This window comes from Thermobia domestica, chromosome 6, assembly GCF_964235325.1.
Source record: "Thermobia domestica chromosome 6, izTheDome1.hap1.1, whole genome shotgun sequence".
Classification (NCBI taxonomy): Eukaryota; Metazoa; Arthropoda; class Insecta; order Zygentoma; family Lepismatidae; genus Thermobia; species Thermobia domestica.
Genome location: NC_137459.1, coordinates 259,466,171 through 259,489,773, shown reverse-complemented (window position 1 = coordinate 259,489,773; position 23,603 = coordinate 259,466,171). Strand labels below are relative to the sequence as shown.

General features: G+C 36.9%; 1 protein-coding gene across 4 annotated transcripts in view; it reads left to right on the top strand.

Annotated features, from left to right (window-relative positions):
• LOC145688485 (cell adhesion molecule Dscam2-like) overlaps positions 1-23,603 on the top strand; it is a gene marked incomplete at its 5' end in the record, with an annotated part of 1,010,929 nt that overhangs the window by 236,465 nt on the left and 750,861 nt on the right.

The window sequence follows — 23,603 nt, the reverse complement described above, 5'->3', positions numbered from 1 at the left end:
ATGAGTAGTCGCTGATATACCGTGACTTTTTCTTTATGGTGCTCCTCTCCCACGTTATGTCGGAAATACTTTGTTCCCTTAAGTCAGGTGGTATATACAAAAATTATAGCATTGTGTACCAGGTGGGTCCAGTGGACCCACTGTATACTTTAAATAGGAATACTGGTTCAACTTGGGTTTTGATTTACATTGTGGATCATAGATGGAAGAATTAACTTCAGCGTGTTGTTTATTCTTTGTTATCAGTATTATGTATAAAAATATCTTACTTATAAAGGAGTTTAATTCAGTTTTAGTAAGTTTCGCTAACTAATTATTCCTTTGAACGTAATGCCTACTGGTTTATGGTGTATATTATCAATTTCTGTCTATAACACATTATAAACTAGTGAGTGCACGTTTCGCTTTATTCATTGGATTTAGTGTGTGAGGATAATGGCACGTGGCGGACTTTCCGATAACGACATACGCCGATGTCTGTTGACAGAATAGGAGAATTTTCCTGGTGATTCGACGATCTGGTGGTTGATGGAGAAATGGACTGTGAATTAGAGTTATTTGCGAGTGAAAGTGATTTTTCTGATGTTAGTGACAGCGACGTCCAAGATGAAGCAATTTTCCGCTCTAGAAGTGGCTTAAAATACTGGAATTTACCACCTTTTACTACCAGTCGCGGGCGTGTTGGTGCTGCCAATGTAATTAGAAAGGACCGTGATGCTACACGGTATGCGAACAGGGAAGCTGATGATGAGAAATCTGCTTTTTGTATAATTTTTCGTAGGAACATTCTGGAAACAATTTGCAAGTGTACTCAAAGAAGGTAAGATAGAATTTCCTCGTGAGTGTAAACCTGTTAGTGTTGAGGAACTTCAGAAATATATCGGCGTGCTAATACTTATTGGGGTATACAAATCAAAGAATGAAGGATTTAGGCAGCTCTGGAGTGAGGAAAACTGTCGACCTATCTTCAATTCCATTATAAGCAGGAATTTTTGTCAATAAATAAATTCCGCTCTACGTTTTGAAGATGCAGAGCTCAGGCGCCAGAGAAGACCTGATGATAAACTAGGCGCCAGAAAAGACCTGATGATAAACTATCTCCAATTCGTGTAGTGTTTGAATAGTGGGTTAAACCTCTACAGGACGCTTATATTCCCGGCGATAAAATGGCGGTGGACGAACACTTTGTGACTTCTCGTGGACGTCCCTTTCGGCAACACATACCAACATATTCGGGTAAATATGGAATAAAGTTCTGGGTTATTTGTGATAGCACCACAAGCTATGTGTGGAAGATACAAATATATAGCAGAAAAAGTCCAGAACAGGGAAGAGAAGTCAATCGAGTGGAAAGAGTCATTCTTCAACTGACAGAAGAAATTGCTGGAAGTGGTAGAAAAATTAATGGGGATAACTTCTTTACAAGTATTTCTCTTGCACGTAAATTGAAGGAACGAAAACTCACCTACGTCGGAACTATACGGAAGAGTAAGCCAGAACTCCCAACTTCATTTACCTAAGCGGATAATAATAGGGCTGTAGGAAGCAATTTGTTTGGATTCCAACAGGATGCCATGGTAGTTTCGTACTGTCCAAAGAACTAAAAAAAAAATGTTACTCTTCTGAGTACAGTGCATAACCAGCCTGAAATTGACACTTCCGCAGCAGAGAAAAAGCCAGAAGTAATCCTTTACTATAACAAAACAGTAAAGCGTGGACACTACGTACCAGATGACCCGCTATAACAGCGCAAAGCGAATGACAAGGAGAGTGTTGCCTCTGGTAGTATTCTTCAACATGATTGATATAAGAGCGCTCAACGCTTATATTATATTCTTGTCACTACAGAAGAAAGACAAGAGGCAGAGATTGAAACGCCGTAACTTCCTGATTTCCCTCGGCAAACAATTGGCCCATATTGGAGAAGATTTTCCACAGAAGAGAAGCTACACAGAAACTGATCAGCTCACGGAAAAAGAGTCATCCAAAAATAAAGCTCTATGCCGCATCTGCCCATCAAAAGGGGATCGCAAGACAAGAACGTTCTGTACCAAATGCAAGGCAAATGTGTGTTCTAAAAAGAGCAGAGATGTTTGTGAAAAATATTTCGTACACTAACCTTACCAAATGCAAAAGAAAAGGCAAAGGGATCGTAATTTTCAGTTTCTTTGGAAGCAAATATTTGCTACTTGTAATCTAATGTTGTTATTACGTGTATGTAAAACGTTGACTATTTCGTTATGCCTAAAAATTAGAACTTCTATTTGAGCTCATATAAAGAAATTTGGCCAGCTGGGGGCTTCGCCCCCAGACCCCCGTATTTGTTCGGCCTACGGCCTCGCATGTCATATGTTCGTGTATTTATTCTTAATGTTTCCTTAAATCGGCCCAACATCACCAGATCTCATATTTATCATCCTTTGCTCCTTAATACTCTGCTTAATAACTCACAGTTTATTTTTTTTATAGCAACCTTTGTTTTGTCAACCACAATTTATCGACTTATTATATAATGAATGATGATGTTTGATTCTCATTTTCAGAGGTTTTTTTTCTTATTTATAATTTTCAAAAAAGAAATCTGGGATTTTTGTTCGACCATAACTCTTGCATATTTGTAGCTTATATGTTTGTGCACTTTATATGTTTGTGCTGAAACCTTTCGAAAATGAGATCTCGGAAACAACAGGCTCAAAATAGATGGCATTTTCACTGATCGATTGCAAATTTTCTGTAGATTGTCCAGTTCCAATTGAATATTTAAAAAGCATAGTTGTTATTTCTTTATTACATTTTTACGGGTACACTGGAAGTGTTGAAATTAAAAAAAAAAAAAAAAAAGAGTATCATATCCTAAGCATTATGCATTGCAACACCACATCGTTGTATATTGGGGTTGTATATGTCTCAGACGTTTGTTTTATGGCCAAATAATTGAAAAAGAACGATAACCATTTCTGCAGTCTAAGACGAACTTTTATTTTTGCAGTGTTTTGCCCATTGAACACCATCTATAACTGACATTGTAATAAATTGTGTATGTAATCTGTTTGCTTATTACATACTGAATGCAAGAAGAAAGAATACACTTATCATACATGAATTAGAAACTTCAAACGGAAGTAGGCTCAAATCTTGCAAACGGTCCGAGATATTGAAAAAATAATCGAAAAAATCAGTATCGTTTGCCAATTTTTATCACGGTGTCTATAACTTTTGTCTGTAATGAACATGTACAGATGTTTCCAGGAATGTCAAGGAGATTCATGCTCATATGCGAATGATGCGCTGTGTAGAGAGCGCAGGTTCTTGTCCTCGGAACGATTACAATTATCGGAGGTACTGATTTGATATGTAGTGCACAACTGTTTAAAACAAATAACATTAAATGAAATTAAACAATTAACAGCAACCGCTATAATGATAACTTAAGGTAACAATAACCGTGCATTTTAACAAGAGATCAACAAGAATACAACATATAAAGCAACTGTAACAAACACGTTCCGTAATACCCGTTTCAAAAATCCCCTAAAAACTAAAAATATTCACTTTTGACAATTTTCCTTTCACATGCCAAATTTAATCATTGTAATCCTAAAGAAATTGACCAATAATTTTGAGATATAAAAGGAGTTCCTATAAATAAACTCCACCAAAGTTGGAATTTTTTATTTCTGTTAATTTATAAAGGTAAGCAAGAAAGTTCTGTCGCTTTTGTGGAGGTCTGTGTTCAATTGGACCTCCCACCGTGAGTTGAATGCGAATGAGGATAAAACGAAGGTCAGCTATTGTTCTGCGTATGTGCAGCATACTACCTGGTTATGATAGTTCAGTTACATTGTGAACTTGCGTAAGAACAGAGTGAATGAGACCTCCACAGAGCGTCATAAGGGCGTGTATGCAATACAAGTTCAAAGTAGGGACAAAGGCAGCTGCACCGGAGCGGAATTCTACCGACTTTCTTTTTTTTCCTATCTCAACTATCTGAAAGATAAGATTTTGTATCCCAAGAAAATGCCCATTTAAATAGCATAGGAACTTCTTCATCCCCTTTCGACACCTGAAAAATTTAAAAAAATCACTTTTGACAATTTTTTCACGGTTAGTTCTCAAAGGCTACAACCATGCCAAATTTCATCATTCTAATCATACCGGAAGTGCCTAAACATTTTAGGGTGTAGAAGACGTCCCACATAAAAAACCTGCGAAAGATTTTTTCAGTTCTCCATAAAAACAATCCACGGTTGCAAATTTTCATTTCTGATAATCCACTTAGGTAAAGCTAACGAAAACGTAGAAGCATACCGTATTTCAAGCTTTTATTCCAATTCAAAGTACCTAAAACATGATATTATACGTCAAAAAAAGGTCCATTTAAATAACATGGGGAAATTCTTCATTCCCTCTTTAGAACCCCTAAATATTAAAAATATTCACTTCTGGCATTTTTCTGTGGGTTTGCCCCGAAAAGCCACAATCATATCAAATTTAATCATTGTAGCCCTACAGGAAGTGCTCAATAATTTGAGGGTGTAAAAGGTGTCCCATATAAATAACATGGAAAAGATTCTTCAGTTCCCTATAAAACCACTCTAAAGTTGGAATTTTTTACTTTTGGCAATTTTTCTGTCGGTTAGTTCTGGAAGGCTACAATCATGCCAAATTTCATCATTCTAATCTTGCCGGAAGTGCCTAAACATTTTGGAGTATAGAAGACGTCCCATATAAATAACATTGGAAAGATTTTTTCAGTTCCATATTAAACCACTTTACGCTTAGAAATTTTCATTTCTGATGATTTACTTAGGTAAAGAAAACAAAAACGTACAAGCATACCGAATTTGAAGTTTTTATTCCAATTCTAAGTACCTAAAACATGAGATTATAGGTCCAGAAAAAGTCTCATTTAAATAACATGGGGAAATTCTTCATCCCCTCTTTAGACCCCCTAAAAATTAAAAATATTCACTTTTGGCAATTTGTCTGTGGGTTTGTCCCGAAAAGCTATAATCATGTCAAATTTAATCATTGTAGCCCTGCAGGAAGTGCTCAATAATTTGAGGGTGTAAAAGGTGTCCCATATAAATAACATGGGAAAGATTTTTCAGTTCCCTATAAAACCACTCTAAAGTTGGAATTTTCTACTTTTGGCATTTTTTCTGTCGGTTAGTCCTGGAAGGCTACGATCATGCCAAATTTCATCATTCTAATCTTGCCGGAAGTGCCTAAACATTTTGGGGTATAGAAGACGTCCCATATAAATAACATTGGAAAGATTTTTCAGTTTCCCATGAAACCACTTTACGCTTAGAAATTTTCATTTCTGATGATTTACTTAGGTAAAGAAAACAAAAACGTACAAGCATACCGAATTTGAAGTTTTTATTCCAATTCTAAGTACCTAAAACATGAGATTATAGGTCCAGAAAAAGTCTCATTTAAATAACATGGGGAAATTCTTCATCCCCTCTTTAGACCCCCTAAAAATTAAAAATATTTACTTTTGGCAATTTTCCTGTGGGTTTGTCCCGAAAAGCTATAATCATGTCAAATTTAATTATTGTAGCCCTGCAGGAAGTGCTCAATAATTTGAGGGTGTAAAAGGTGTCCCATATAAATAACATGGGAAAGATTTTTCAGTTCCCTATAAAACCACCCTAAAGTTGGAATTTTTTACTTTTGGCAATTTTTCTGTCGGTTAGTTCTGGAAGGCTACAATCATGCCAAATTTCATCATTCTAATCTTGCCGGAAGTTGCTAAACATTTTGGGGTATAGAAGACGTCCCGTATAAATAACATTGGAAAGATTTTTCAGTTCCCCATGAAACCACTTTACGCTAAGAAATTTTCGTTTCTGATGATTCACTTAGGTAAAGATAACGAAAACGTACAAGCCTACCGAATTTGAAGTTTTTATTCCAATTCTAAGTACCTAAAACATGAGATTATAGGTCCAGAAAAAGTCTCATTTAAATAAAATGGGGAAATTCTTCATCGCCTCTTTAGACCCCCTAAAAATTAAAAATATTCACTTTTGGCAATTTTCCTGTGGGTTTGTCCCGAAAAGCTATAATCATGTCAAATTTAATCATTGTAGCCCTGCAGGAAGTGCTCAATAATTTGAGGGTGTAAAAGGTGTCCCATATAAATAACATGGGAAAGATTTTTCAGTTCCCTATAAAACCACTTTAAGTTCGGAATTTTTTACTTGTACTGATTTACTTAGGTAGTGCTAACGAAAATGTGTAAGCATACCGAATTTCAAGTTTCTATTCCAATTCTAAGTACCTAAAACATGAGATTATAGGTCCAAAAAAAAAAAGGTGCATTTAAATAACATGGGGAAATTCTTCATCCCCTCTTTAGACCCCCTAAAAATTAAAAATATTCACTTTTGACAATTTTCCTGTGGGTTAGTCCCGGAAGGCTATAATCATGCCAAATTTAATCATTGTAGCCCTACAGGAAGTGCTCAATAATTTATGTCAGCTCATGTAGTTTTATATATAGTTAGGATTAGGATAGTAATACTGCTAAAGTTACCATATTTTTTGTGTACGATATAACTACAAAGTGTATTTTATTACTTCGTCATAAATACATTAAGAGAATGACATTGTTTAGTACTTCGTTGTTCATTTTCTCCCAGAAATTTAATTATATGGCTAGAGGGGCTCAATATATTACTGTGTTTCCATTGGACCCGACTGGTACACAAAGGTATAAAATATGTCTGGAGTTCCAGGGTTAAACAGCATATTTTACTAGACTTTTCTGAAACCAAGCAATCATTCCGAATTGCAATATATATACTCTGTAGAGTGGGACAAATGTATTAAGAGTAGGACATATGTCCACTCTAACTTTCCAAAGATCGGATAAAAGCCCACCAAAGTTTGCTTAATTAGAGCAAAAGCCCACTAGATATTTCAGAAGTAAACATTAAAAACCGACTATCAAGAAAAATCAACAAATAACGTTGAATTGGTAATTTAATACGCAATACTTTTGAAAAAACAAATACATAGTCATTTAGGGATGTAGCCTGCAATTCTTTCTGTTGCCTGTTACCTTTCTGAAACATGGGTCTTGACAGTGCATGACTTTAAAACTCCAGCTTGTGGGAAATGTACGAAGAATTTAGTCATTAGAAATCAGAAACTGTTCATGGAAGTTCATTTGTTTGACTATCTTCATCTTATGTACTCTTATAGAAAGAGTTAAGATAAGTAACTATCTGGGCATACTACTACAAGTAGAGTCGTTAAGTTTTAATTTTAAAAAAAATAATTTTGTTATGAATGCAGGATATAAGAAATATTTTTTGAAATACGCAGGGACGTAGCCAGAGTTCTGAGTTTGGGGGGCCATATTTGCAAATAAAATAACCCATATATATATATATATATATATATATATATATATATATATATATATATATATATATATATGTGTGTGTGTGTGTGTGTGTGTGTGTGTGTATGCGTGTGTGTGTGTGTATTATATTGTGTACTCAGAATAATTCGCTGAATCGGGTCGCGCGGCAACCGCGGATAATCAACACGAAAACATCGTATGGAGAACTCACCAATAAATTGTTTTAAATTAAACTTTAACTACTCTTTCGGGGGTAAGAAGAGAAAAGTGAACCTCTCCTACCAAATGCGATAATGAAACAATAGTTTAAAAACTATGTATTAATAGTGTTGTTTACTTATGCAAGGACATCCAACTAGAACATTAGAAAACGCAATACTTCATATAAATACTTTTTTGATACATTTATACAGGGTGTTTCAAAACAACACCGACAACGTTTGGGAGGTAATTCATGTGACCAAGGTAAGACAAAAAGTATAGACCAACGTGGGTGCACAAATGTTCTCTTTCGGAGTTATAGGCTGCCGAAAACATAAAAACATGAATTTTGAAGATCCATAGGTCCAATACTATTGGAGCTACCATAGTCGGGTCAAGACTTCACTTAGGAACTACTATATACCCTAACCAAATATCAATGTTTCAGAATCCTGTGGTACTTCCACAACATTTTTATAGAGGTAGTTCGTGAGTACATCAGATTATATGCACGTAGCCAAATTCCCTTTATAAAAATTGTTGTGGAAGTACCGCAGGATTCTGAAACTTGGATATTTTGTTGGGGCGCATACTAGTTCCTAAGTGAAGTCTGGAACCGACTACGGTAGCTCCCATAGTATTCGACCTATGGATCTTCAAAGTTAATTTTTTCATGTTTCCGGCAGCCTATAACTCCGAAAGGAAACATTTGTGCACCCAGGTTGGTCTATACCTTTTGTCTTATCTTGGTGTCAGGAATGACCTCCCAAACATTGTCGATGTTGTTTTGAAACACCCTGTATATACTGTACATTTTTGCCTTGTACCTTTATATACTTTGTACCTTGAGAAAATAGTTACAAATAATATAGTAATAGGTAACAGGTAATACAGCAGCTACCCTAAAAAAGTGACATGACTTCCATGAAGTTACCTAAACTTAACACACAGGCTCTCAAGACTTATATTTGTGCGTTAAAATGTCACATTCTACATAGTTAAATAAACATTATAGCCTATACTAGACTAATAAACTTCAATATAATTTCAAGTGAAAATTTAATAAGCATTAACAAACTTTAGCATTTTTTAAAGATCTTGAGTTCCTTTGTATATTAGTACACTTTTATTGTTCACAAAATCGTTAACATCTTCGGTGAGTATCAAACATAATATGAATATCGAAGAGGCCTACAATACTTGAACGTCCCTAAACATAAAACATCTAATCAACGAAGTGCATATAAAACAATAATTGGTAAAATATTGGCCTAATATTACAACACCATTTTTTATGCTGTTCTTGCATCCATCTGACAAACTTCTGCCACATTGTATTTACAAATTACTTGCTGGACACGAACTGTAGCGCATCTGCGACTACTTTCTGAATAGGCCTATGTCAATAATTTTATCTTTTTCAAGCTTAGAGACTATATTTGGTCCTATTTCAAGTGCGGCTAATGCAGATGGTCTGTCCTGACCAGACTTACACAGAAGATATGATTTGAGCAGTAGCGTATTTAGGGGGGCTCCGGGCTTAACCCCTCCCTAAGAAAGTTTATTTACTATATTAAAGTAAATAAAATAACTTGTAGAATTTTCATATTTCCAGGACTAAAGTTAGCAAAGCCCCTGAAAGAAAATCGTAAATACGCCACTTGATATGAGCCTCTTATGCACGATGAAAGAACACTCAGAAGAAGCTGATAACACAGGTAGCGTCAAGACTATTTCCAGCAAATTCCTAATTTGGGAGAAAATTGCCTTGGGCAGAACAGCTTGCAGGTCCGAGATATTTGTAATTTCTTTCCCCTTCATAAGAGACTCTACGAAATTTTTACAATAATGAATTCATATTCAGGGAAATCTATTTCGAATTGCAAAGCAAATTCTTCCATTGCCTCCTTCATCAAGAACAGTTTTGATTTAAGATGGGATGCTTGAATGCCACAAATCACACATATATTTTCCTTGCAGAATTTTCTGACATACTCGTTCACAATGTTGTCATCATTTTCCTAAATTTTCGTAAATAACTATAAAGATGGTCCTAAATTTTCCAAATAAGTACAGATAACGATCACTAAAGTTCATAATTGACTTTTTTAGAACATGTTTGCCATAATTGATATATCACATGAGTACCTTTCCATTTCAAAAAATATCACATATTTCAAAATGACGGATTTCAAAATAGCGACGAAGGTTCCTGATCTACTTTGCACATTTTTCTCTTGTCAATATGTGCAACTACCATTGTTTGAATTGTCTATCTTTCACTATATTACGATTCTACAGTTTACTTGATATATTTCTATAACATAACATAGCCCTTCTCCCACCAACAAAGACCCCTTCCCCTCCGTTCCTTATGGCGCTCAGCCGCTATAATTTTGCACATAAAAATAATTTCACATACTCTATCAGGTGCACTATGTCTCATCCTGCATCTCAATTCATCCATTTGGACCCTCTGCTTGTTAGTCGGTTATAAAAAGTGCATTCGCATAGATTTTTAGCCCTTGATACCTCAAGCCGACTATAAGGCTGGGATCACTAGGGGCTGAAAGAATGAGGGAGGAAATCAGATGAGAATCAGATCGAGAATCAGATGACGACTCCCAGCCCCAAAGTTACTGATCTTATACTCACATTACCGTACACTTAATGTTTAAGAAATAGCTTATAAATGGCTTTTAAAAATAACCTTTTCTTAGAAGTACGAATAATTTCAGTTTACTATGGATATTTATATCTATCTATCTATCTATCTATCTATCTATATATATATATATATATATATATATATATATATATATATATATATAGAGAGAGAGAGAGAGAGAGAGAGAGAGAGAGAGAGAGAGAGAGAGAGATGGTGATCAGAAAAATGGAAACACCTGAATAAAATTGCAACTTACCAGATTAATTGGGTGTCGGACCACCTTTCGCCTCAGAACAGTCTGATGCGACGTGGGATGGAGGCATAGAGGTCGTGAATGGTAGCAAGTGGAATTTTACACCATTCCTCGTGCAGGGCATCGGCCAGTTCTGTGAGAGAGGATGGAGGTGGAAATCGTCGCTGGAGTCGTGTTTCCAAGACGGACCACAGATGTTCAATTATGTTGAGATCTGGAGATTGAGCGGGCCAGGGGAGGTGTTGAACTTCATCCCGATGTTCCTCAAACGACGCTGCAACAACGCCATCTGTGTGAATGGGTGCATTATCATCCTGGAAGATGGCGTCATTGTCCGGGAACAACATCCAGACCATAGGATGCAAGTGGTCTCCTAAAATTGCGACATAATCGTTGGCAGTGATTCGTCCGCTAAGTGTGACCACAGGACCCAATGAAAACCATGATATGGCGGCCCACAGCATCACCGAGCCGCCGCCATGTTTCACAGTTGGGCGGAGACACTGCAGATCATAAGCTTCTTTTAGCGTTCTCCACACATAAACACGGCCCGTGGTTTGGAATATGGTGAAGGACGACTCATCCGACCATATCACACGTTTTCAGTTCTCAACGGTCCAAATTGCATGGTCGCGGCACCATTTGCGGCGTGCGAAAGCGTTATGGTCCCTGATGAGCTGTTTGGCACGTGCAACACGACCCCGTAAGTTCATGTCATGTAATTCGCGGCGGACTGTGATTGTCGAAACAGGGTGGAGGAGGTGCTGATTGAGTTCCTCCGTCACTTGCTCCGCAGCGGCGCAACGGTTCTGCGTGACAATGCGCTTTAATACCTGGCGTGACCTGTCACTCATGATTTTCTTCCGCCCCCTGTTCCGCTTCCCCTATGTGTTTTCCCGTGTGTTGTGTAGGCCATCATCACCTTCGACACTGTCCCACGCGACACACCTAACACAGTATACACTGCCGTCACACTCACTCCACATAACCGCGCACCAACAATTTGTCCTTTTTGAAAATATGAGAGGTCTCCCATTTTACACTACCTCCGTCTGCTGCAGCCACTGGACACTGCTGTTCTGCTGCGCCTGACGTAGTATGGAGACCGACCTAACACACCACCACCAGCGGTCCATCGCTGCGGGCGCCACGACACCACTACCAGCCCATAAATCTGACGTGTTGCCAACTACAGGTGTTTCCATTTTTCTGATTACCATCTGTATATATATATTGTCGGATGAAAACAATTTGTAACATAATTTTAAATAAATTTTTGATGGGGCCAAACCAAGATTTGGGGGGCCTCTGCCCCCCGTGCCCCTCCCTATCTTCGTCCCTGGGAATACGTATCGTAAAAAGGGCTGGGTAAGATTCTTTAAAAGAGTAGCGTATTTCGTAAATCTCCGAAGCTAGTAAAATGAAACATAGCATATAAACTTTCCACTATAAAACGAACAAACAAAACTGAAAATTCAACACATAAAAGGAAAAAACAGAGGGCGCACTTTATTTAATATTCAAATTCCCCATTACTTATTCAGAAAATATTTATAAAGCAAAGAAGGATTTGCTTAAGCTGGATGCGTGAAACTCTGTATTTGAACTTTTAACTAAAAGTAATAAAATATGTGTTTCAGTGTCTTGAAAATTACATTTCTAAGAGGAAAGGAGGGTCAATTTCTATAATATTAAAATTTCCCACTGCTTATGAGATTTGGACAGAAAAGTCTTTTCCTTTAGATCTGGGTTCGTCCATTTAAACAAATGAGAGTACAAGGTGGATGATTAATTAGGTAATTTAAACAATTTATCATGACATAATTTATTTTTCTAAAAAGTGTTTCTTTCACATTCTAGTATAAACATTATTAATTTGCTGCAATTATAACACTTACTAACCCTCACATGGGTAGCAAAGTGTTTGGTTTGGTCTCATAATAATAATAATAATAATAATAATAATAATAATAATAATAATAATAATAATAGTTAATTCCAATGATAACAGCTATGTTACTAATATGAAAAATATTGTTAATGATGGTAACGAGTAAAGAGTAGTTAATTGCGAGTATGCCAACTATTTGCTACGGAAAAAGTTGAATATGATAAATATGTATGTAAAAATAATTTACTTCAAATCAACACAAATATAGAAAAATTTATGACGTATATAACTAAAACACAACATTATGTTACTAATATAAGGTCAATGGTGTGGAAATAGATAAAACAGACATTGTGAAAGATCTGGGAATCACATTTGATGGGTAGTTAATATTTTGTTACCACACAAATGCTATCATGCAAACAGCAAGACAGAACAATGGGCGATATGCATAAAAGTGCGATCTTACTCTTTGCTCAAGATTTTGAGATTAATCTCAAAGTTGTATGCATAAAAAGCGAGACAACGTGACATAATTTGAGTTTAATCTCATGCGCCTCAGTATATGTCCGGAGCTTATGAATCAAACTGTGATTTCTCACTTTTCGTATGCATAAAGTTGAGTATAATCTCAACTAGCTGAGATTAACCTACACATTTTGTGAACCACCTTATCACCTATTCCACTTGTCTCACAGTGTGTGAGAGTGGCACAAAATGTCTGAATTTATGGATCTGCAGCCAAGAAGAAAGGTGTTCAAAGTTCGGAGAGTCTCTGATGTGCATGACTATAAACGTCTATATAAATTTGAAAAAAAAAAAAACAACAACAAAAAAACAGTACGATTTATCACACAGCGTTTTCTTGAGGATTTACTGGAAACCAGAGGGGCTCTGAATAATGAGAAGAAGGGAGTTGTTGCTCTCACGTTGCACTCTCAATAATAAATAAACAAAACCATGTTAAAAATAAATATAATAAATAAGTATGGTTATGTAGGGAGGAAACACTTCTTGTTCTTTAGTAATTCATAGTAGAACCCATTTCAGGATCACCGGTACTCCGTCCACTTCCAATTTCAACATGTGCGCTCTAATACTTTCTATCTTCGATTACATGTAACATTTTATGAGGAACAAGATTCCACTTGATCATTTTTACTACTTATTATAATTTTCGAGCTAACCGATTCTTAAAAAAAAAAAAAAAACTGATTCCCGTTCTTTAACCTCTTCTAGATGTATTCGGGGAACCGCGATCGCCATTTTTTTTTTTAAAAATCCGCTAAAACCCCTAACACCGTTGCATGAGACGGGGGTACCGTGGCTCAGTAGTGCCCTCTAACTGGTCTGAGGGCTAGCACATGTGCTTTTGTTATACGGGGTCCTAGGTTCGATTCCCGGTGGAAGGGCCTTTGGAATTTTAACTGTTCTCTATGTTTCTGTGTTCTTGCCCCTGTCGATAAAGAAGTTACTGGAAATACTGTACAATGAAAAAGTTACTGCCATATCAGCACAAGATGTGCTAGGCATGTGCCATTTACGTATCCAGCTACCTTTTAGGTACCCGACACTTGGCACATAAGCTAAGCATGTACTTCAGCTACCTACAGTTTTAGGTACTTGTTACACCTAGTTGATATTTGCAACTATGTACCACAAATATAGCATTTATATACCTGGCTCAGTTTCGCACTCTAACAGTCATTTGTTTTTGTGTCGTCACTTGGGACATATATCTGCCATGTTCTAGGTACGTCCTTTAGGTACGCATTATTTCAGATACCCTAACAGCAAAAGATGTGCTAGGCATTCGCCATTTAGGTATTCTAAATTCATCTCCCACATTCCATGCATCTGTTGCTTCTTTCTCTAAGCGATTGTGTACTAGAAGCAATAAACGCATCAACTTTATTAGATGGCAACTGTCGCCGATCATTTGAAAGTGAAAATGGAAGAACCATGAAATAAAGTAAATAGACACTTGTCAATGTGTTACAAAATTACATGGCGATCAGATTGTATCTGATCCCAAACGGTTATAGTCGAATATATGCGGTTACAGAAGCACTCTGATTAGCTGAATGCAAAAGACCTCAATAATTTATCCCTCTACAAGCGACGTTCTCTTCATCGCCTCTGTGGCCAAGTCGGGATAAGCGACGTTTTCTTCTTCACCTTCGTGACCAAGTTGAGTGAGGCTGTTAAACTGTGCTAGCGGTAGGGCGTGTTGTCCGGTGCAGTGTTTTGTTCGCAGTTCAACGTGCTTAGCTTTACCATTACGTGTGGTTTATTTGTGTGACTATGTATTCTAAAATATTACGATGTTTCAGCTCGTTAGATAAAATGCCATCAAATGTGTATTTGACAAGGACGAACGTAATAATCGCCCGTCATCCATAGCTATTCATAAATGGATCGAAAGTTTATTTAAAGAGGACTGCCATGACATTGTTGCGCTCTAACTTCACTCTGATGAATATGCTGTGTTTGTGACTTTTAATATTGATGCTATTTTTGAAAAGTATTAAGTAAGCTCGAACCTACGGGCTCCGGTGCTTGGGGTCCCTGGTTCGATCCCAGCTCGCGCCTGTGGACTTTGTGGTGGACAAACACCGTGCTCGTGGGTTTTCTCGGGGTTCTCCCGTTTCCTCCCACTTTCTTCATTCCACCATTTTCACTCATCTCTCATAATCACCGTCTCCTTTAGCCTAACCGGCATAACCGTGGGACGTAAAACTTAAAGATTTCATTTTTTTTTAAATTTCGAACCTACGGCACCATTTAAACTAATGACGGTAGTACCTCATTTATCCAGCTCGTCAACGCAATGGAAAATATTACCAGGGTAAGAGTCTTTAATTTACCTATTCAACTAGATAATGATGTTATTGTGCAAATTCTGACTGAATATGGAACAGTGTAAAATATAACCAATGAGACATGGTCTCAAAATTATCCTCTTGCAGTGTCCAATGAAATACGAACTGTGAACATTGTCCTTAAAGAAACGATCCCTTCACGTTTACTCTTTAACGGCTTTCGTGGCTTCATATCGTATGAAGGCCATCCTGTAATGTTTTTTTTTTTTCTGTCGATCATTAACTCACCGACTTAGTGACTGTGATAAGAAAAGAAGACAAGAACTTAATATAAGAATATAATGGCTCTCACACGTCTCAAACGTCTGACATTTGATTTACCGAGTTTTTCCCCAACTCCGTCCCGCATCTATCGCACCACCACTGCCTTTACAAATGTCATCCCTTGGCACTATTCCGAAAAACACTTGTGAAGAACGTGTGCAATTACAACCAAACGGTTCAGAACCAGTTACTGACACCTCTACTACGATTGCTGCTCCTACGAATGACAACTCTGATTTCACCTCTGGTCTTATCAACAATGCAGCTGAAGAAACACATACATCTAGTGTTAATGTTAATGACCTTGCAAGTATTGATAATATCCTTACTCTGTCTTGTCCCTCTGGTAAACAGCCTGTTAGTACTGAGGGCTCCCTCCAAGCTGTGAAACAAAAAAATGCTATGGAATTGATTGCACCTACTTAAGATACAGGCGGTAGTGACCTTGACCTGGAAAGTGAAACAACATACGTTCCTGACACAACAAGGGAATTACGTTCACGAAAGAAACGTGGCTCACGTGGTTCTTATTCACAACTTGTGAATGTCATAACAACTCGAAAGAAGAAGAGGCATGGTACTTCAATAATTGAATGTTTACGTCACGACGATACTGCATCAGGTGGACTCACTGACCTTCAAGATTTGTAAACACTTTTTTTAGCTTTTTTTCAGTGTGACTATATTGACGTTCTTGTCTTTTGTTTATAGTAATACTTTGGTATGTTCCAATCTTACATTTGCTTTTTTGTTTTCTTACTTATAACACTGCACATTACATGTATTATTTTCCTCAATGTAAACCGCATGGAAAACAGTGTTTAAAAAGAATCGTTTTGAAAAAAATATTTATGATTATGACACAGATTTTATATGTCTTCAGAAAATAATCTCTGATGAACACTGTTTCATTCCTTGTTATAAAAGTCATGTTAATCTTGGTGTACATAGTTTTGGAAGTGCTATATTAGTGAAAGAAGGTATACAAATTGATTCCCTTAACATGTTGGTTGATGGGATAGCGTTGTATTGGAACAATACTATAATTTTCAATATACATGGGAATTCGGAGCATCAAGGGAAGACGGGTAGAGAGACCTTATATTCTGAAGATTTGTTGTATTTGCTTTCAGAGCCCTTTAATAACATTATGCTCATGGGTGATTTTAATTATGTAATTCGATTGTGTCGGTACTCCATCCTATAGTCCTGCATTACAATTTTTTGTTTCTCAATCTATGCTGGTTGACACTACTATCTACTGTAAAAAGGGCCATATCTTTACCTATGTGTGCAGTAATGCAGCCTCCAGGCTTGATCATTATTATTGTAATCCAAACTTGGTTAAATTGATTGTTAAATATGATGTCTGTCTAGCCGCATTTACTGATCATATGGGTATAGTTCTTGAATTTAATATTGGTTCGGCGTAGTGTGTCTGGGGACAATCCTACTGGAAAATGTTTCCCCTTGGTCTAAATGATCCTTATTTTCTTAGCCACTTTCGTCGGCACACGTCAGTCTGGCTTCACCATCGACACAGATATACCGCAAGCCTCAAATAGTGGGAGCAATATGTGAAACCCAAAATAAAATGGCTATATATCGATCATTTTCGAGATAGGATTGCCGACAGTAACAATATGATGTAATTTTATATGAAATGTTTACAATCTGCTAGTGATTTGTCATCTACTTCCCCAATATGGTACCGAGATATGCAGTATTATAAAGATAAAATTTTAAATTTGCAGAGAGAGTGTACTGAAAATGTTTGTTAAAGATAACACTGTGGTAGACAACGAACGTATGACGTTATACCGTCTTCTTCATACTAAGAAACGTAAAAATGGAACTTTAATTTCAAAATTAGCATCTAATGCTCAGCAAGTACTAACTAACCCGAGTAACATTAGAGCTCACATTCATAATACATACCAAGAGTTGTATAATGTATCACAGAACGTGACTCCTGTTTGGAATTTACGCCTATGCCAGGTTATACAGTGGCATCTGGTTATAATGACATGTTAATGCAACCATATACCAAAAATGAGATCCATGAGGTAATACTCAGTTTTCAGCGTTATAGAACTACTGGCATTGATGGATTAGTACCAGAATTTTATCAAAAGTGTTTCCTATTATAGCAGATGAGTTTACTACTATTGTCAATGAAATATTGCATCATGGTGTAATTAGTGAATCCTTTGCTACAAGTGTCATTATATTAGTACCAAAGTTACCAAATCCTACTTGTCTTGAGCATTATAGAGCGTTAACTGTGTTAAATGTTGACTATAAAATAGTAGCAAAATGCTTTTTCAATAGGTTAAAATAATGCTCTCAAGCATTCTGCACCCGATGCAAGCAGAGTTTATCGAACGTATTCTTTCTTCTTGATGTATTGATGGATCTTCAAGATGTAGTGGCATATTTTGATTACAACAAATGTAAAGGTGGCCTTCTATCTGTAGATTTAAAAACAGCATTTTATTTGGTTAACCATGGGTATTTATATCAAGTAATGGAAAAATTCGGATATCATCCTGCTGTAATTAACCAAGTGAAAATTTTGTATATGTTTGCGATATCTAAAATTCAGGTGAATGGTTGTTTAACAGCGTTTGCAACAATCAAGAGATCTATTAGACAAGGGTGACCGCTTTATATGTCTCTTTTTAATATTTACATTTCACTATTGATTTGTGAATTACATGCTATGCAAATAGGTATTTCCTTTGCTGATCTCAGCCTTACAGTACGTTATTATGCTGATGATCTTTCTGTTTTAGTACGAGATGAAGCTCAACTTAATGAAGTTATTCATGTCATACAAAATATTTGACAATCTAGTGGAGCTTGCATAAATTTTTAGAAAACAAAATTGCTTGCAATTGGTACTTGGAATTTTCAGATGATTACATTTCCTATTCTCCATATTGATAGGATAAATATTTTAGGTGTCTCTTTTTATTGCACGGTACAACAAATGATTTTAGAAAATTGGGCTCCTCCCTCCAGAAGGTGAAAGGTTTATGTGAATCGTGGAAATTTCGTGGCTACTATCTTGAATAAAGAATTTGAATTGCTAATACATATATTACATCATACCTTTGGTATTTAAGTCGTGTTTTACCGTTGTAAATTCGCATTGCCCGCTCTATACAAGCTGCAGTTTACTGGTTTGTTTGGAGAGGTAACATTTTTAAAACACCCTTGTATGTTCTTACTCAATCTAAAAATGCTAGAGGTCTCAACATGGTGGGTATATATTGCAGAAGCACTGTTTTATTTTTGATTAATTGGATGTACAAGTTACAATGCACCCAGTTTTGCTAAAATCTGGGCTCTCTATTGAGTACAGGCCACGGCGGTCATCCCTCCTCTTAATATGTCGATCCTTTCAAATACTGTAAAATGTTTGTATGATGTGATGCACTCCCAAGCTTATGAATAGCTCGAACATAAAGACTTGTAAAAACGGGAGTTCTTCAGGTAACAATTGAGGCAAACAGTGGCAAAATATGTGAGGTATTGAGTGTACAATTCAGTATCAGTTGAAAAACAAATCAGCAGCACCTCTATCAACTTGTGAAGCATTACTAGTTGTGAAGTTCTGTCTTGTACGAAGCTTCACAGCGGCGTCGACATTGCTTGGCATCCCATGATTCTGTTCCCAAAGATCAAGGTCTTGTACAGCTCGTATCAGTGTAAACAAAATGTTACTATTAAACGGAAAGACAACTTTCCTCACTATATTTGGGATATGATGTGGAAAAATATCAATAACACCGTCCTAAACGTCAATCAGCGCTCTGTATGGTACCGAATTGTACATGACGTTATACCAAGTAATATGAAGTTAGAGAAAATTAAGCTGATGTCCATCAGAACATGTTCGCATTGTAATATAGACGATATTTTACAACATCGGCTTTCAAGTTGTGATTTGGTGCACGGCATATGATTGACGTTCGCACGTATCATGTGTATTGTAGTTTGTTGTGGGATCCAGAATATTTCCCCGCTAATGATTTTATTTCCTGCTTTTTCATATTATCCTCATTACCTACCGTTGATGGGTCTTGTGCCGTTTAGGACCAGTGCCGCTTAGAACTTGTGCCGCGAAATGATTTTTAGGTCTTGTGCCGTTTAGGACAAATGCTGTGTCTTGATGACGGACCCTGTTCTCACTTAATTGTTGCACAGCAAAATTGCGGTAGGATTTTAATTGGTTCTTGCGCAGATATATATTTCATGATTTGAACCATAATTCGTTTGACGGTACAATACTTTATGTTGAATTCCGTGAATCAGAAATTGTTCATTTCCAGTTTAATATGAGTAATTTGGGAAGACAGAGAAAGAAAATTGTAATTATGTTACTACTACTACTACTACTACTACTACTACTACTACTATTATTATTATTATTATTATTATTATTATTATTATTATTATTATTATTATTATTATTATTATTATTATTATTATTATTAGATATTATTATTTAAATATTTGAACATATAGTTAGCAGTACACTATATCTGCCTCCTGTAATTGAATTAATGTCCCCTTTCGCAGCGAAGTCTTCTTCAGTAGTTTTGATATTATTTCGCTGAAGCCTGATGTGCCTGGTTGGCCTCATAATAAGACATTATTTTGGCGATTTTCCTCGTAGAATTTTATTCTGGATGCTTATCAAGTTACCCTGCGTAAATCATTTCTACACTGAAGTTAAAAACGTTTATAACTATCTTGAATGAATTAAGGGAATCTTTCAAACTCAGTATTTCATGTATTTTACATTGTTCTGTATTCAACTCCTTACTCTGACAACAGGACACGTACCTTTTGATACTTTATATTTTATTTCCCAAAAGTTAGTAATATAATCTATCTGTTAAGATCACTATTTACTGTTATTTTTGAGGTATTTTTATAGTGATCCTTACATTTGAATTGAATGTGCCTGAATGATATCTCTTCACGAACACAATTGGATCTACTGGGTAAATGAATCAGATGTGTTATTTATAACTGATTAACTGCCACTCTTTGTGATGATTATTATTACTAGAATTCAGTGTTAAGGTATGAAACATAGGAAAAATTTAAAGGGTGATGTACCCTAACAGCACAAGATGTGGTAGGCATGTGCCACTTATAGGTGTCCCAGCTACCTTTTAGATACCCGACACTTGGCACATATGATATTCATGTGCTAAGTATATTCTTCAGCTACCTACAGTTTTAGGTACTTGTTACACTTAATTGATATTTGCAACTATGCATCACAAATATTGCATGTATATACCTCTCTCAGTTTTGCAACTCTAACAGTCATTTGTTTTTATGTTGTCACTTATGATATATATATATATATATATATATATATATATATATATATATCATGTTCTAGGTACGTCCTTTAGGTACATACTGTTTCAGATGCCTTAACAGTACAAGATGTGTTAGACATGCTACATTTAGGTGTTCTAAATTCATCTCCGACGTTTGACGCATTTGTTGCTTGTTTTTCTAAGCGATTGCGTACTAGAAGCAACAAACGCATCAACTTTATTAGATGGGAACTGTCGCCGATCATTTGAAAGTGAATATGGAATAACCAGGAAATAAAGTCAAGGGACACTCATCATTTTCTTATAAAATTACATGGCGTGCAAATTTTATCTGATCTCAAACGGTTACCGTCGAATATACAAAGTTAAAGGAGCACTCTGATTAGCTAAATTCAAAGGACCTCAACAATTTATCCCTGTACAAGCGACACTCTGTTCTTCGCCTCTGTGGCCAAGTCGGTAGAGCACGCGGCTAGTAGTCCAAAGGATGGTGGGTCGCGCCAACCCTGGGGTGATTTTTTTTTACTTGTTTAAAGTGTTTTAGACTCGCCTTATGTAAACACATTACACATATAGGCGATTTAACATATTTTGGAGGAGTAGTTCTGTGGTTTGTTGACACTTACGGCATGGGGAACATACCTAGAACATACTAGGCACGTTCCGCACGTACATGTCAGACATGTGCCTATGTACGGACATAGACTGTGACTATCACTTGCCATACATGTTATTTCTCTCTCAAAGGTGCATAAGACACATACTGGACACATTCCCATGTACCTGAGGAAACATGATAGACATATGCCTGCTAAGTAATTGTGCTGTTAGAGTAACTGAAAGCAGGAATTATCTATCGTAAAATGTAACACACAAAAGTGGACAGAATTAGTAGCTTCATGAATAGCAATTCAGCAGTTCTGGCTGGAAACGCTTGAAAAGTATGAGACCTATCCTTACCACCATATTTCTTTGATACGTTTCTCACTGACTACTAGCTCTTCCAGTATCTCGATCACAGCTTGGAAGGGGAAACCTGATGATCGGGCAGTGTAAGGCGCACTTGAAGATTTCTTCTCATCGAGATTCCTGAGCTCTTTTTCAAGGGAACCCAATCGTTAGCTGAGTAATAAAAAAAAGTGTTTTGGTTACAGACAGCGACAATCTTGATTAGCCGGGTAAAAAGGGGTTACTCATGTCTTAACAATGTTTCCACATACCAAAGAGCAGGTGCGTGTATATACCGTTATCAACCGTAAATACTAGGTCAAACTGGCCCAACAGGTAATATGACAAGTAAGCTATTTAACACTGAGTCCGCTACTCCGTCAGCATCTTTAGATAGTTTTTAGTGGCATTAACGATGAGTGCTCAACAATGTCTGATGCGTGAGCTGCTACTGTATGAGTTCAAACTTGTGCATAATGCTCAGGCAACAAACCAAATGATTTATCATGCGAAAAAAAGAAGTTGCAGTAAACCCCATAACATAAACTTTTTTTTAGAAATTTCGTGCAGGTAGTAAACATGTGGAGATCAGTCAAGGTCTGGCCGCCCCCGGGTAATATATTCTGAGGTCATACGACAAGCCATTGAGGAAACTCCATCGACCAGCACACGAAAAGTATCAAACCAACTCGGTATATACTGTATCTGTCCACTAACTCTGGAAAACCATCAGGGGCCTGCCGCATTATGCCACATGAGTTGACCTTAGCTCAGGCCCAAAGGTAGATTTGTCCTGACAACTGCTGCAAAGTCCTGTTGATTTTGTTACCTTAAAATGTTTTTTTTAAATCAGAATGTTTTAAAACAGTAGTGGTTGAGCAAGGGCCAACTTCCAGATCCGGTCGTCAAACAGAGCCGTTCCGAGCATAAAGTCATGTTCTGTGTGTGGTGGAACTATGAGGCAACAACTAACTTTAAATTCGTTCTTAACGGCAGTATCATCAAAGCCCAGCTTTATTCCGAACAATTGGAGTGAATGTATGATGCACTACGCCAAAAATGTCCTGTATTGGTGCCCTGCTGCAACACGATAACACAAAGCCACACTCGGGTCGAAAATGTAAACAATACTTCAGGATCGTGATAAAATTGAACTTATGACACCTCCTGCATATAGTCTTGACCTTGTCCCTTTGAATTACTATATGTTTCGAGTCATTGCACGCTTCCTGAAATCATTATTTTTCACCAACCAGCAAGAAGTGGAAACAGCAGTGATTGGCTTTTTCCCTTTTACGACAAAACGTCTTATCGACATGAAATCGAGGAGCTGGCAGCAAGGTGGCTGCAGACAGTCAAACACGAGGGGCTATACTTTGAAAGTTAACCTGCTTTCATTGTACTATGATAAATTCAGGTATGTTCAGTACCAGAATATTACTAGACTTATGACTCGGCTGAATTGTGACTTGGATATTTAATGTTGAATTGACCTTTAGAAATTACGCACCTGGTGGATATTTCAAACACACCAGTCTAACACAGTCAGTTTGGCGTAGACTCCGAACCAGGACTGGAATTTGAATCCCATGTAGTTGGCTAGTGCTCAATCAAGCAAAATCAACCATCACGGTACGGGCCGTTTCCCGCCATACAGAGAGTTCGATTCGGTTTCAAACGAGTTCGATGACAAAAGCACGCTACCATCCTGGCAGCAGAATAACATATAACGTATTGAGGAGGAACGCA